Source organism: Pseudonaja textilis, chromosome 7 (assembly GCF_049901715.1).
Source record: "Pseudonaja textilis isolate UNSWEBS1 chromosome 7, rPseTex1.2, whole genome shotgun sequence".
NCBI classification, from domain to species: Eukaryota; Metazoa; Chordata; class Lepidosauria; order Squamata; family Elapidae; genus Pseudonaja; species Pseudonaja textilis.
This window is the reverse complement of record NC_141996.1, coordinates 32,447,729-32,459,640: the sequence shown is the minus strand read 5'-3', so window position 1 is coordinate 32,459,640 and position 11,912 is coordinate 32,447,729. Positions and strand designations below refer to the sequence as shown.

The 11,912-nt window shown below is 35.4% G+C and overlaps 1 long non-coding RNA gene across 1 annotated transcript; it reads right to left on the bottom strand.

Annotated features, from left to right (window-relative positions):
* Window positions 1-929: 929 nt before the first annotated feature.
* LOC148125298 (uncharacterized) lies at window positions 930-6,496 on the bottom strand. The gene is made up of 4 exons (XR_015744316.1): window positions 6,238-6,496; window positions 5,506-5,581; window positions 2,615-2,765; window positions 930-1,012 (listed from the first exon to the last, which is right to left on the bottom strand). It is a non-coding gene; the product is annotated as an uncharacterized LOC148125298 (long non-coding RNA).
* Between the last annotated feature and the right edge of the window lie 5,416 nt (window positions 6,497-11,912).

Here is an 11,912-nt window from a genome sequence, read left to right as displayed (position 1 = left end):
TCCTTTCTGGTCAAGTGGACTGAACTTGTCTTGAACTAGACCAGAATTCTCCAACCTTTCTGGCTATGTGACCTGGCAGGGGAGGGGGAAAAAAGGATGGTTCCGCATAAGCAGCAGGCAAATGCGCATGTGCAACTCCATTTATGCAAGCAGTGTGCCCACCTCTTCTGAGGCCTGGTTCTGAATGGCTCAAGGCCTGGTAGCGATGTTGTACCCCAAGTATTGAGTTATAACTGCAGTTGTGTTGCACATTAGTTGGTTTGATTTAATGAGTTGGTGCCTATAATTAATGTTACAGTATTGGCATCTTTAAATAATAATTGTGGTAGCTCTTTCTTTGGAATAAACATTGGTATAGACAATTGTATTCTATTGTTTTTGTGATGCTCTAGATACCCAGTTATTTTTTGTTTCAATTATTTTAATTAATTAATTTTATTTATTTATTTTATTATTTGTTTGCCATCCATCTTGCTTTGTAACAACTGGACGGCTTGCAACATTAAAAGCAATAAAACCATAAAAGATAAATACTTTTTAAAACAATAAAAATAGAATTACAACCCAAAGTAAAGTTACAGTCACAAGAAAGGGAAGGAGAAAAGGAAGCAGGAGAAGATAGAGCTTTGTTCTTTTCGAAGAAAAGGTAGAAGAGAGGCTGTCTGGTTTGGGAATTATTGTTTATTAATTTTATGAAACCCAATTCTATAAAAACTCTGTATATAGCTTTGTTTTCCAAGCTCTGGTTCCTGTGAAAACAATTCAAAGACTAAATAAAAATAATCTTGGACATCAGATCAGTATGTAATTAAATTTATCACACTATTAAATTTGTATATCACTTGACTCCCAGCTGGGTGGATTTACAAATTATTAAAATATTTAAAAACAAATAACAAGTATTAGCTAATATTGTTGATATTACCTCAGCCAGAATGAAATTGCTAGGGCGATCCCACTGACAGGAACAATTACTCAGTCCAGCTTCACAAACTCACATGTTGCTTTAACCCTAGGTTAGATAATATGATTTACTAATTTGAAATTTTTTCACTCCTTCAATTAAAGTCCAATGCCCATGATTTTTTAACAGGCCCAGAAACATTTATTTGGAAAGAGGTAAAGACTTCCAAATCAAATCTTTATGCACAATCCTGCAATTAGGAAAGCAATTATAAAATATGTACACAATTGTGTACATATTCACATATGTCTTTTTGGGTGGATTTAGATTATAAGAGGGATTTTATCATGACAATTATAATGTGTCTTATAAATCTTACAAACTTATCAAATTAAATGAACTAATTATTACAATCATATTCCTAGCATTTAAAAGAACATGTTTCTTGCTTTTCATCAACTGCCATAAATTCCTGGCCTTTTTCTGAAAGCAACCCTAAATATAGGATTTTACTTGTATTTCTGGATGTATGTCATGGTAGAATCATTGTTTGAGTCATCAGTTCTCAGAAAATACAGGAAGAGAATGATAGGAGAATAAATTCTGCAAGGTATGTTTTTATTTTATCCTTTGTGTTATGCTTAATTCTTTAGATTAAACCAATCTATTTGTAAGGACAAATACACAATTTCTTTTACAAAAACAAAGAAGCAATTAAAATACATTAAAAGATTACTCAGAATGATAATATTAGGAAAGGCAGCAAGTGCAAAGGAATATAATAGAATAATAAAATAATGTCAAAAATAGACAGGAAAGCAACCTCTTCATGCATTTCATCCTAATCTTGAACAAGGATATATTTTATACTGTAGAGTTCTGAATTGTGAAGAGGGGTATATGTGCATTAAAGCAATCATGAATATGCTTCAACATATTAAGATGTTCAGCTAAATAGATGAACAGAAATAAGGAAATACCAACATCCATTACTATGCATGAAGCTCTCCATGTGCTCATCTGAATATATGAATAGACTTGATCAACTAATTAAAAAGATATTTTCAAGGTGGGATTTCTTCCATCAGTGTTGGTTTCATTAAATGATGCTGCTAAACATAGATAATAATTATATTACATTAGCAATAGTAATAGCGCTTATATATTGTCCCAGTCTTTTACAGTACTCTCTGGGCAGTTTACAGTGTCAGCATATTGCTCCCAACAATCTGGGTCCTCATTTTACTGACTTTGGAAGGATGGACATCAGGAGATTCAGGCAGTTCAAATGAGTATAAAAGTTATTGCAAGCTTCTGTCCTTGACTGTCTGTTTCGTAGGAAAACGAGAGAAAGGAACTAGCTGAGTCACTTAATCTTGATCTTCCGGGATACATTTTGACAAGCTGTGGCTGAACCAATGTTTTATCTTAAGTGATTCACTAATGGGGTCACTGGATTATGATATCTCTGAAAAACCATTGAAACAGCCCATTTAGTTATTTATTTATTTATTTATTTATTAAATTTATGCCAAAATAATGTTTCACTTCCAATAATGATCACTGAATACTAAGCCTCTCAACAATTCCACATCTAGACAATATGTGAGTCTGGATACCTAAGATGATTTTAATACATAAGAGATATTTTGGCACATTCTACCAAGATTGACCAATTTTTATTTTACTATAGTAATGTGCGGATACTACCTTATGTTGCTGGATAACATTCTGTCTTGTCCATGTCTGCCAAAGAAGAACAATATGTCCCATGCAAAAAAAATCTCCTTCTTGTGCCAGTGGTGTCAGTCTTTTTATCCCCTCATGCCAGACAGTTCTGGATGGTTAAAAAGAGCTGTTTCTGGAAAAAAAAAGCTTTGTCACTTTTGATGTAATATTCTTTAAAAAAAAGAGCAATAGCCAAGAATTGTTTCAGTTTCCAGAAACAAATTCTTACATCTTCTACAATAAATTTAAGATTTGTTTTGGTACTCAGCTAGTATGGAAAAGTATCGCTGCAGTTTCTGACAATTGACCGATTCACTCAATGGGCCATTAAAACATTTAGCAGTATACATATTTAAGATGACCAGTGAACCATGTATTAAACAACAGATTTAGTAAAGCTTTGCAGACCAATACAGGTAGTTCTCAACTTACAACACTTTGTTTAGTGACTGTTCAAAGTTGGCGCTGAAAAAAGTGACTTATGACTCTTTTTTACACTTACGACCATTGCAGAATCCCCTTGGTCACATGATCAAAATTCAAATGCTTAGTAGCTGACTCACATTTATGACACTTGCAGTGTCCCAGGGTAATGTAATTACTTTCTGTGACCTTTTGATGAGCAAAGTCAATGGGGAAGCCAGATTCACTTAACAACTGTGTTATTAACTTAACAACTGCAGTGATTCACTTAACAATTATGGCAAGAAAGGATGTAAAATGGGGCAGAACTCACTTAACAAATGTCTCACTTAACAACAGGCATTTTAAGCTCAATTGTGATTGTAAGTCGAGGACCACCTGTATTATCTGTATGGCAGAAATAAATAAAAAGCCAAGCCATATATACTGGATACACTGGATGCAAAGTATAAAACAAGCAAAAACAAGCAATACAAAAACCCTTCGGCTGAACTTTAGCTGGTGCTCCTAATTGAACCATAAACCAATTCTTTGAGGTGCAACTGGATATCATTATCACTCTATCTTCCACAATTATGCACATTTAAAGTGTTCCAGAAAATAGTAGAACCAGATGAAAAGGATATAAGGGACCATAAATGTTTTGTCCTACTGAAAAATCAGAAAAAGGTTGCTGCATTTCTGCTTATTGGTGGAAAGTTTACTGAGAGTGGGAAAATGGATAGAGAAAGTTACACATGGAAATATTGATAAAAAGGTTACCAGTGGGCTTGCAGAACCACTGGGTTAAAATCCAAGGCAGTTCAGGCTAAATATTAGGAGGAACTACTAGACCAGATTGTTCCTCCCACCCCTTTAAAATAGTGAGCTATTTTGTTTTCTGAAGACCAACATCCTATTTCTTCCCAGAGGTGGTATTTAGCAGGTTCTGACTAGTTCTGGAGAACCGGTAGCAGAAATTTTGAGTAGTCGGAGAACTGGCAAATACCACCTCTGGGTAGAGATTTTACAGTATCTTTTCCCTGCCATGCCAACCAAGCCACACCCACAGAACCGGTAGTAAAAACATTTGAACCCCACCACTGTACCAGACTCTATGAATTATTAGCCACTGGAAAACACTGCCACATGCAATGGTTATGTACACTTCACCAAAGGTCCTCAAAGAGCCCTTTTTAAAAAGAATTTGCTTGGAAGAAAGAGTTGGATGAAATAATCTCCAAGGTCATTCCCAATTCTTTAACTGCATGAATTTAAAGCAGATACATTCCAGTTCTCTATTTAGAAAATCCCAAACTAATTTCTTCTCTGTTTTTTATCTCTATTAATGAAATATCCTGCCATAATTATTTTTAAAGGGTAATAATAAAGTATGTGGGTCTAATGTAGTGAGCTATTATTATCAGTGCATACTTTGGCCTCAGAGTCCACTTCAGAACTAAGGATGTGAAACAGCAAATACTGAGAGTGTGAAGCATCAGATTAGTTTTGAATCTTTGCCATATCAGAATGGTAGAGTAAGTCATTAATTTCAGAGACCCTGGACTGGAAAGTGATCTTGTAGCCTGGTACTTCAGAATATCAATTGACTTTCCCTCTCTGAATAGCCACATAAAGTGTATGTGTGTGTTTCTAATGTCTACAGCAGGAAGGCAGTGAGCATGTATATTTCCTTTGTACGTCTTATAAACTGAGGGAAAAAATAGAGGCAAGAATATGGTGAACATGATTTGTATTTTACGCAGCATAATTTCACACAAGGAGAGCACATTCCTTGATTTTTCACTACACACAGACACAAACACACATCCCACATTCCCACCCCCGACCCCACCCCCCACACACTCACATACATAGACACACACATTCATTTGTGAGTCATGTCTCTAACTGAGCCTCTTAGTGCTTGAGGTTCTGCCTTGCCAAAAACTGTGGTTTTAAAAAGCTCTCTAGAGAGCATTAGGCATAAAAGGTTGAGCAATCCATGCCTAGTCATGCTTCTCATTAAATGCATTTTTTAATGGGTCATTCAAAAACAAAGCAGCTCTGTTTGTTGGGGAAATCACCACTTGGAGGTCAAAACAGACATTTTTAAATTGCTTCTGTTTGTTTATGGGAATGAAGTGTTTGGGGAGCACATATAAACATTTAACCAACAGTAGTGGGTCTGCAAAAGCCTGTATACATTGCAAATTATTATTAAAATTTTGTAATAACGTTTAAAAACTATGGATTTAATGTTGAGATCACAAGCTGTTTAATGGGCTACTGAACCATCAGCATTAGGATTGCTTATTTGGGTAGTTCTTCAATGCACTGTGGTTTTGATGGAGATTGTCTTCCATTATACAGATAAAGAAAAATAAATTTTGGAACTAAGTTTTGCTTCATCCAGAGATCTATGTCAAAACAAGGACATGAATTAACAGAGGAGGCAACCTTCCACTCACCTTCTGGTTTCAGTTACAGTTTCCATCAGCATGATCCTGTACATTCAATTACCAGGAATGATGGGAACTGTCAACTCTAAAAATTTAAAGGTGTGAAGTTAACAAAAAAAATATTGAAGATCCTTCAGAAACACATTCCAAACTGATTGTATATTTTTGAAACCAGCAAGAAACATTTTTTACACTAAGGGACAACAATTTGAACATGAAATTTCATGAAAACTTCAACTGACATGTTTGTAGTCTTATGAGATCAAATGTTCTGAATCATTAATTTAACGAATTTAAAATAAATTAAGTAATAAGCAAGTGCACAAACAAATATCTTATCTACAAGCTAAGATAAACTGAAAACCCTGGCTCTGCCCCACCCTTTTTCATTATTGCAAGTGCTGCAATATTACAAAATACATTAGGTACAGCTTATTACCACTAAACCTGGCCATTTTTTATTCACTCACAGTATATATTAGACAAATATAATAAATACCTACATTTTAGGTATTTCATTGCCCAAACAGAGAAACAGACTGACCATGGGTATGAAAAAAAAGAACAGTGGGAATGACCTCTAACTTCCTTCCAGCTTCCCCATTGAGTTTCCTTGTGGGAAGCTGGCAGGAAGAATCAGGAATCTTCCTTCCTTCTTCCCTTCCCTTCCTTTTGAAAACACCTAGTTTCCCTAACAAAAAAACTTTATGGATCAGCTCAAAGATATAGAAGATATGGTACCAAGGAGTGAGTCCCCTTGTCTGATGCATCTCATTCTGTGTAAAATGTGAGTCACTGTACCCGGATCAGGAAGCCACTGTAAGAATAGAATATGGAGACACAAAATGGTTCAGAATTGAAAAAGGCTCTTGAAAAATTTCAGCTTGTCACTTATACATGTAGTTGTTGAGTTACGAATGTAATGGAGCCTGCCCATTCCATTCATAACCTGAGCATTTGTAGGAGCGAATTATGTAACTTGAAAGCAAGTACTCCCTCTGTTCGCCCACACATTCACTAATCAAATGCATGGTTTGTTAAGTACACATAAGATATCTCGGAGTGGGGAAGGCCATGTGGCACCTAGCAATGGAATAGGTCACCTGCTTCAGACCACCCAAGGCCTTCCTCGACCCATTGAGATACCTCATTCTCCCATCCCTGCGGTCCCTGCAATTGCTCCCCCCACTATCCTGCTGCACCGGGTCACTTACATTATGAAGATCTGTCTCCTCTCCGCCTGTCTGATACTTTGCCCACTGCCGCTTTCTTATTGGCAAAGCACTTAATGAAGCCTTCATAAAGCCCTTCAGCAGCGAAAAAGGAGGCCTGGAAGGGTGTGCGTGGCTCTCTGAGCCTCATTTTTTTGTCACCAAAGCCTTCATCAAGTGGTTTGGTGGCGAGAAAAGAGACCCAGAAGGATGCTGAAAAAGAGAGATAGAAGAAGGTGGTATTGGAGGCAACTATTATGTATCCATGGACTGCAAAAATAGCAAACAAGTAAGTGCTAGACCCAGACCGAACCTCAGCAAAAATATCATTGAAGCCAGATCACCAAACAGAGGTTCTCGTATCATGAGAGCTGACTCACTCGAAAAGTCAATAATGCTGGGAATGATCAATGGAAAAAGGAGATGGAGATGCCCTAATCTCATAGCTGGACAATACAAAGGACTATGACATGATGACCATGGTGGATCTGAAGGAAGCAGTGCAAGACAGAGGAGCATGGTGAGTGCTGATCCATAGAGTGGCTGAGGATCGGACATAAAGGAATTATTGATGACTATGACAACCTTTCCTTCCTCCTTTCTTTCCTGGCATAACTCTAGGTAACTACATTCAGTTTACTTCATAATACTAGGAGTGGTTTGTCATAGCATCTTTCTGGACTGTTATTCACTTTTTAAGTGTAACTTATTGTTTTGGAATTCTATGGTACTTTCCCATCCAGGTACTAATGAAATCCAAGGCTGTTTATTTCTAACCGTGACAATGTAAGACTGCTAATACAAAACTTTTATTACTGCTCAAAGTTCTGTTCAATTTATTTATTTAACCTCTGTTATCATTGATTATATTCCCTCTGTCAGAGGCACAAAATCTTGTCTGCCTTTTGTTCTCCATGCTTCATGAATCTAGTATTAGAGAGGTGAGTAAGGACATGAAGAAGGAAATGACATGATCATCTATTCATATCCCATTAGTATATGATGTAATTTATGATACTAATATAATTAAAATAGATCCAGCTCCAAATTGCATGCACATTATATCTAGAGGTTATGGGAGAAACAAAATATAAAAAAGTGAAACAGGGTGAAGAGATTTTATTTATTTATTCATTCAATCATTTAAAATATTTGTATGGCCACCTATCTTACAATATAACTCTGGGTGACTCACAACAATAATAAAAATAATAAAAACTAAAACCAAGAACTAAAAAAAAAACAGTGAAAGGAGACAAAAGAATTTCACTAGGCTTTATTTTTGCTATGGTAAAGACCAAAATTTGAGGCTGCAAGTTATAGAAGGATCAAAGTACAGGTTATTGGGGAAAACATGCTTCCAAGCTAGCTGTTAATAAAGACTAATGTCAGCATTTTGCATGTCTGAAACTCAGCTGCCTGTGTGACATTCAGTTTCTATACAAGAATGCCTGCAGGATAATCACATGACATATTTGGTATTTAGAAGTCACCTAGTGAACATTATATAAAGGACACAGAATTTAACTTGCCAGCTTTCTTTGCATATTGTTGAAGAGATCCTCATAGGTGTTCAAGTCCAAGAAATAATGTGATTATTTAATATGCACATTGTGAAAAACAGAATAAAATCACCACCATCATCACCTTCATTTGTTGATTAACTCAGTTAAAAGTCTCACTCCTGCCAAATAGTGGCACTGATTACCAAAATATATTCAATCTGTTACAAAAATAATAAATAATTAAAAAACATATTATATACTAACATTAAAACATATAATTAATATTCAGATTAAGTTAGATTGTATTGGAATGTACAAGATGAGTGGAATAAACGAATCTTTATTTCATTTATTTATTCAATTTCTATAGCTGCCCAACTCAGCCAAGTGACTCTGGGCAGTTTACAATGCCATTTATACAGTGAATATCATTACATGCTGTAGAAAGTGAATAAATTATAGATTTGGATCAAAGAAACCAGGTCAGGTCTTTGCTCAGCCATGAAGTTTGCTGAATAGTGTTCCATTGCATTGAATGTCCTCATCTTTTTTTCTGTTTGATTGTGATTTTATTTTTATTTTATTTTATTTATTTATTTTTATCACTTGCTTTCAAGATAATAGGTATAAGTAAAAACATAGTTATGAATACATGGATACATATAAGAAAAATTAAAAAAATAAAAGAAACAATAGGACAGTAGGCACGTTGATGCACTTATGCACGGCCCCTACAGATCTCTTAGGATGCAGCATAAGGAGATTGGTCTGTAATTTTCAACTAGGCTGGGGTCTCCTTTTTTCAAGATGCGGATGACCATGGCTTGTGACCATAGTTTTGGCAAGGAGCTGGTCCTGAAAGATTATGCTTAGAGGTTTGGCTATGGCAGTGGATAGCTTTTTTAAGAAGTAGGCACATATTCCATCCGGTCCAATAGATAGAGATGGTTTTAGATTGTGTAGTGCTTTTTCAACATTGTCTTCTGTAAAATACGTGATAATTGGTGCCTTCAGATTTTATCTGGTGCCATAAATTTTTGTATCGGTTTTTGAAGTTGGCAACGTGAACCAGATTTGTTTTTCTGCCAAAATGATTTCTTTTTGTTATGGGTAATTTGTTTTTTCTGGTTTTGGGAGTTGTTAATGGTACATATAGTTTGATGACTCTTTTGACTTCAAGTAAAAATATGTTGTAATGGTCTTCTACAGTATTTCATCCAGAGAATAGAAATTGCCAATCAAGGGATGAGAGATCATTGTTTATAAGATCATAGTTGCCTTTTTTGAAGTGATAATTGGGAATTTCATTGTTGCGATGATTTTTGTGTGGACGTATATTTAGACAAAAGTCAATCATGTTGTGGTCACTGTTGGAAAAGGGTTCTTTAATTTGTATTCTGTAAATTGAATTCAAACTATTGCAAAAGATGAGATCAAGACAGTTGTTGAGTCTAGTGTTGTTGGTTACTAGTTGTTCTAGTCCCAAATTTGTTACTGCATTGTAGAAGGTTGCATGTCTGGATTCAGTTGTACATTTGTTAAGGGTCCAGTTAATATGGGGTAGATTGAAGTCACCAAGAAACATAAAAGTGTGTCGACAGGATGCTCCCCATGTTAGCAGTGTATTTAGCTTGTTTGTGTGTTCGATGTCATAATCAGGGGCTCTGTAACATAGTAAGAACTGAAATGTGATATTTAAGGTCAGTTCACAGATGATGGTCTCAGGAATAGCAAGCTCCAGTGTAACTTGGATGTTTTTTAGATGTAAGGACTTTTTATAGAAGATAGCAACACCACCTCCTCTACGAATTTCATGATCTGATTGGTAAACATGATAGCCTCTTACTGTGGTAATGGAGTCAGGGAGAGATGCGTTGAGCCATGTTTCACAGACAAATACAATGTCGAATTTAGCCATGTTTAGTATTTTATTTATTTATTTGTTTGTTTGTTTATTTTGATTTGTCAATCACTTACAAGATAATTGGTATAAGTTTATACATAGTTATGAATACATGAAATGGATACATATAAGAAAAATAAATAGAAACAATAGGACAGGGATGGTAGGCATGTTGGTGCGCTTATGCACACCTCCTACAGACCTTTTAGGAACGGGATTAGGGTAATAGTAGACAGTCTAAGGTTAAAGTTTTTTGGGGGGGGGGTTTGGGGAAGAAACCACAGAGTCAGGTGGAGTATTCCAGACATTGACCACTCTGTTGCTGAAATCATATTTCCTGCAATCAAGTTTGGTGCGGTTAACCTTGAGTTTGTATCTATTGTGTGCTCTTGTGTTGTTATCGTTGAAGCTGAAGTATTCATTGACAGGTAAGTCATTGCAATGTATGATTTTATATACCATACTTAGATCAGACTGAAGACAGCGTATTTCAAGGTTTTCTAGGTCTAGAATTTCAAATCTGGTGGCATAAAGTATTCTACAACGAGTAGTGGAGAACTTTTCTTGTGAAATCTTTCAGGACTTTCTCAACTGTGCTAATATCAGATACGTAATGAGGGTTGCAGACTGATGAGCTGTATTCGAGTATTGGTCTAGCAAATGTTTTGTATGCTCCAGTTAGTAGTGTGATATTACCAGAGAAAAAGCTACGTAGGATTAGGTTAACAACTCTTAATGCCTTTTTGGCTATGTAGTTACAGTGGTAGCTTACAGTAATAGTAATAGTGGTAACTATGTACTTACAGTAGTAAGAGGAGAAATTCAGGTATTTTATTTACAAGGCTTCTTGCATTGAGTAGCTTGCATTTAAGGCCAGTTGTGGTTGGAATAGAGGTAGTTAGGGGAATGCATGCCTTGTTTTGAGTGATGTTGGATTGGATGTGGAGTTGTGGGTTGTGTGACTTTCTTTTGATGCAATCAGCTCTGTAGTCAATGTATAGATCCTTTTCTTTTTTTGTGATGGTTTATACTAATATATAATATTTTACATATATAATATTTTTGTGATGGTTTATACTAATATGGGGCCATTTGCCTTGAATTAGGTATAAAACTATCAACTATGACAAGCATAAATCATTTAATAATAGTGCAATGAAACCTCAATATTTGGCAAAGAAGTGCTATAATAAATCCATTTAACAGAAACTAATTAGGGACATATGCTAATGTCAAACATTTGAAAAAAAACCCATAATTTTTCACAAGCATCTTAACATGAAAACACAGCTGTTAGGACATCTCAAATCTCTTAGATTTGATTTTACAAATCAAATGCATCATTTAAGGGTTAAATAAACACGCTCATCTTTTAAATTGAATCACTGGCTTTTTAACACTGTCAGAATTAATTCTTCCCCATTGCTTCTGACTGTTGGTACTTGTTGAACTAACTGTTCCCAATCTGTACATTATTGTTCATTCCCTCCTAATTAGTTAATAAAAAGAGATATTCATTTTAAATTGTACTGCATTTCGTGTCTCAGTTAAAAGGTACCTCATTCTGGCTTTTTCTACAGGCATACACAAGATAAAGTAACTCTGACAGCTGGAAGACATTTAGATTAATATTTACAAAAGGATAGGAGAACCCCACCCCCAAATATTCTGTTATTGATAGGCATGGTGTATGTCTTCTCGGTATTATCTTTCATTTGTAGAATTTCATCTTTTACAAATCAAATGCATCATTTAAGGGTTAAATAAACACACTCATCTTTTAAATTGAATCACTGG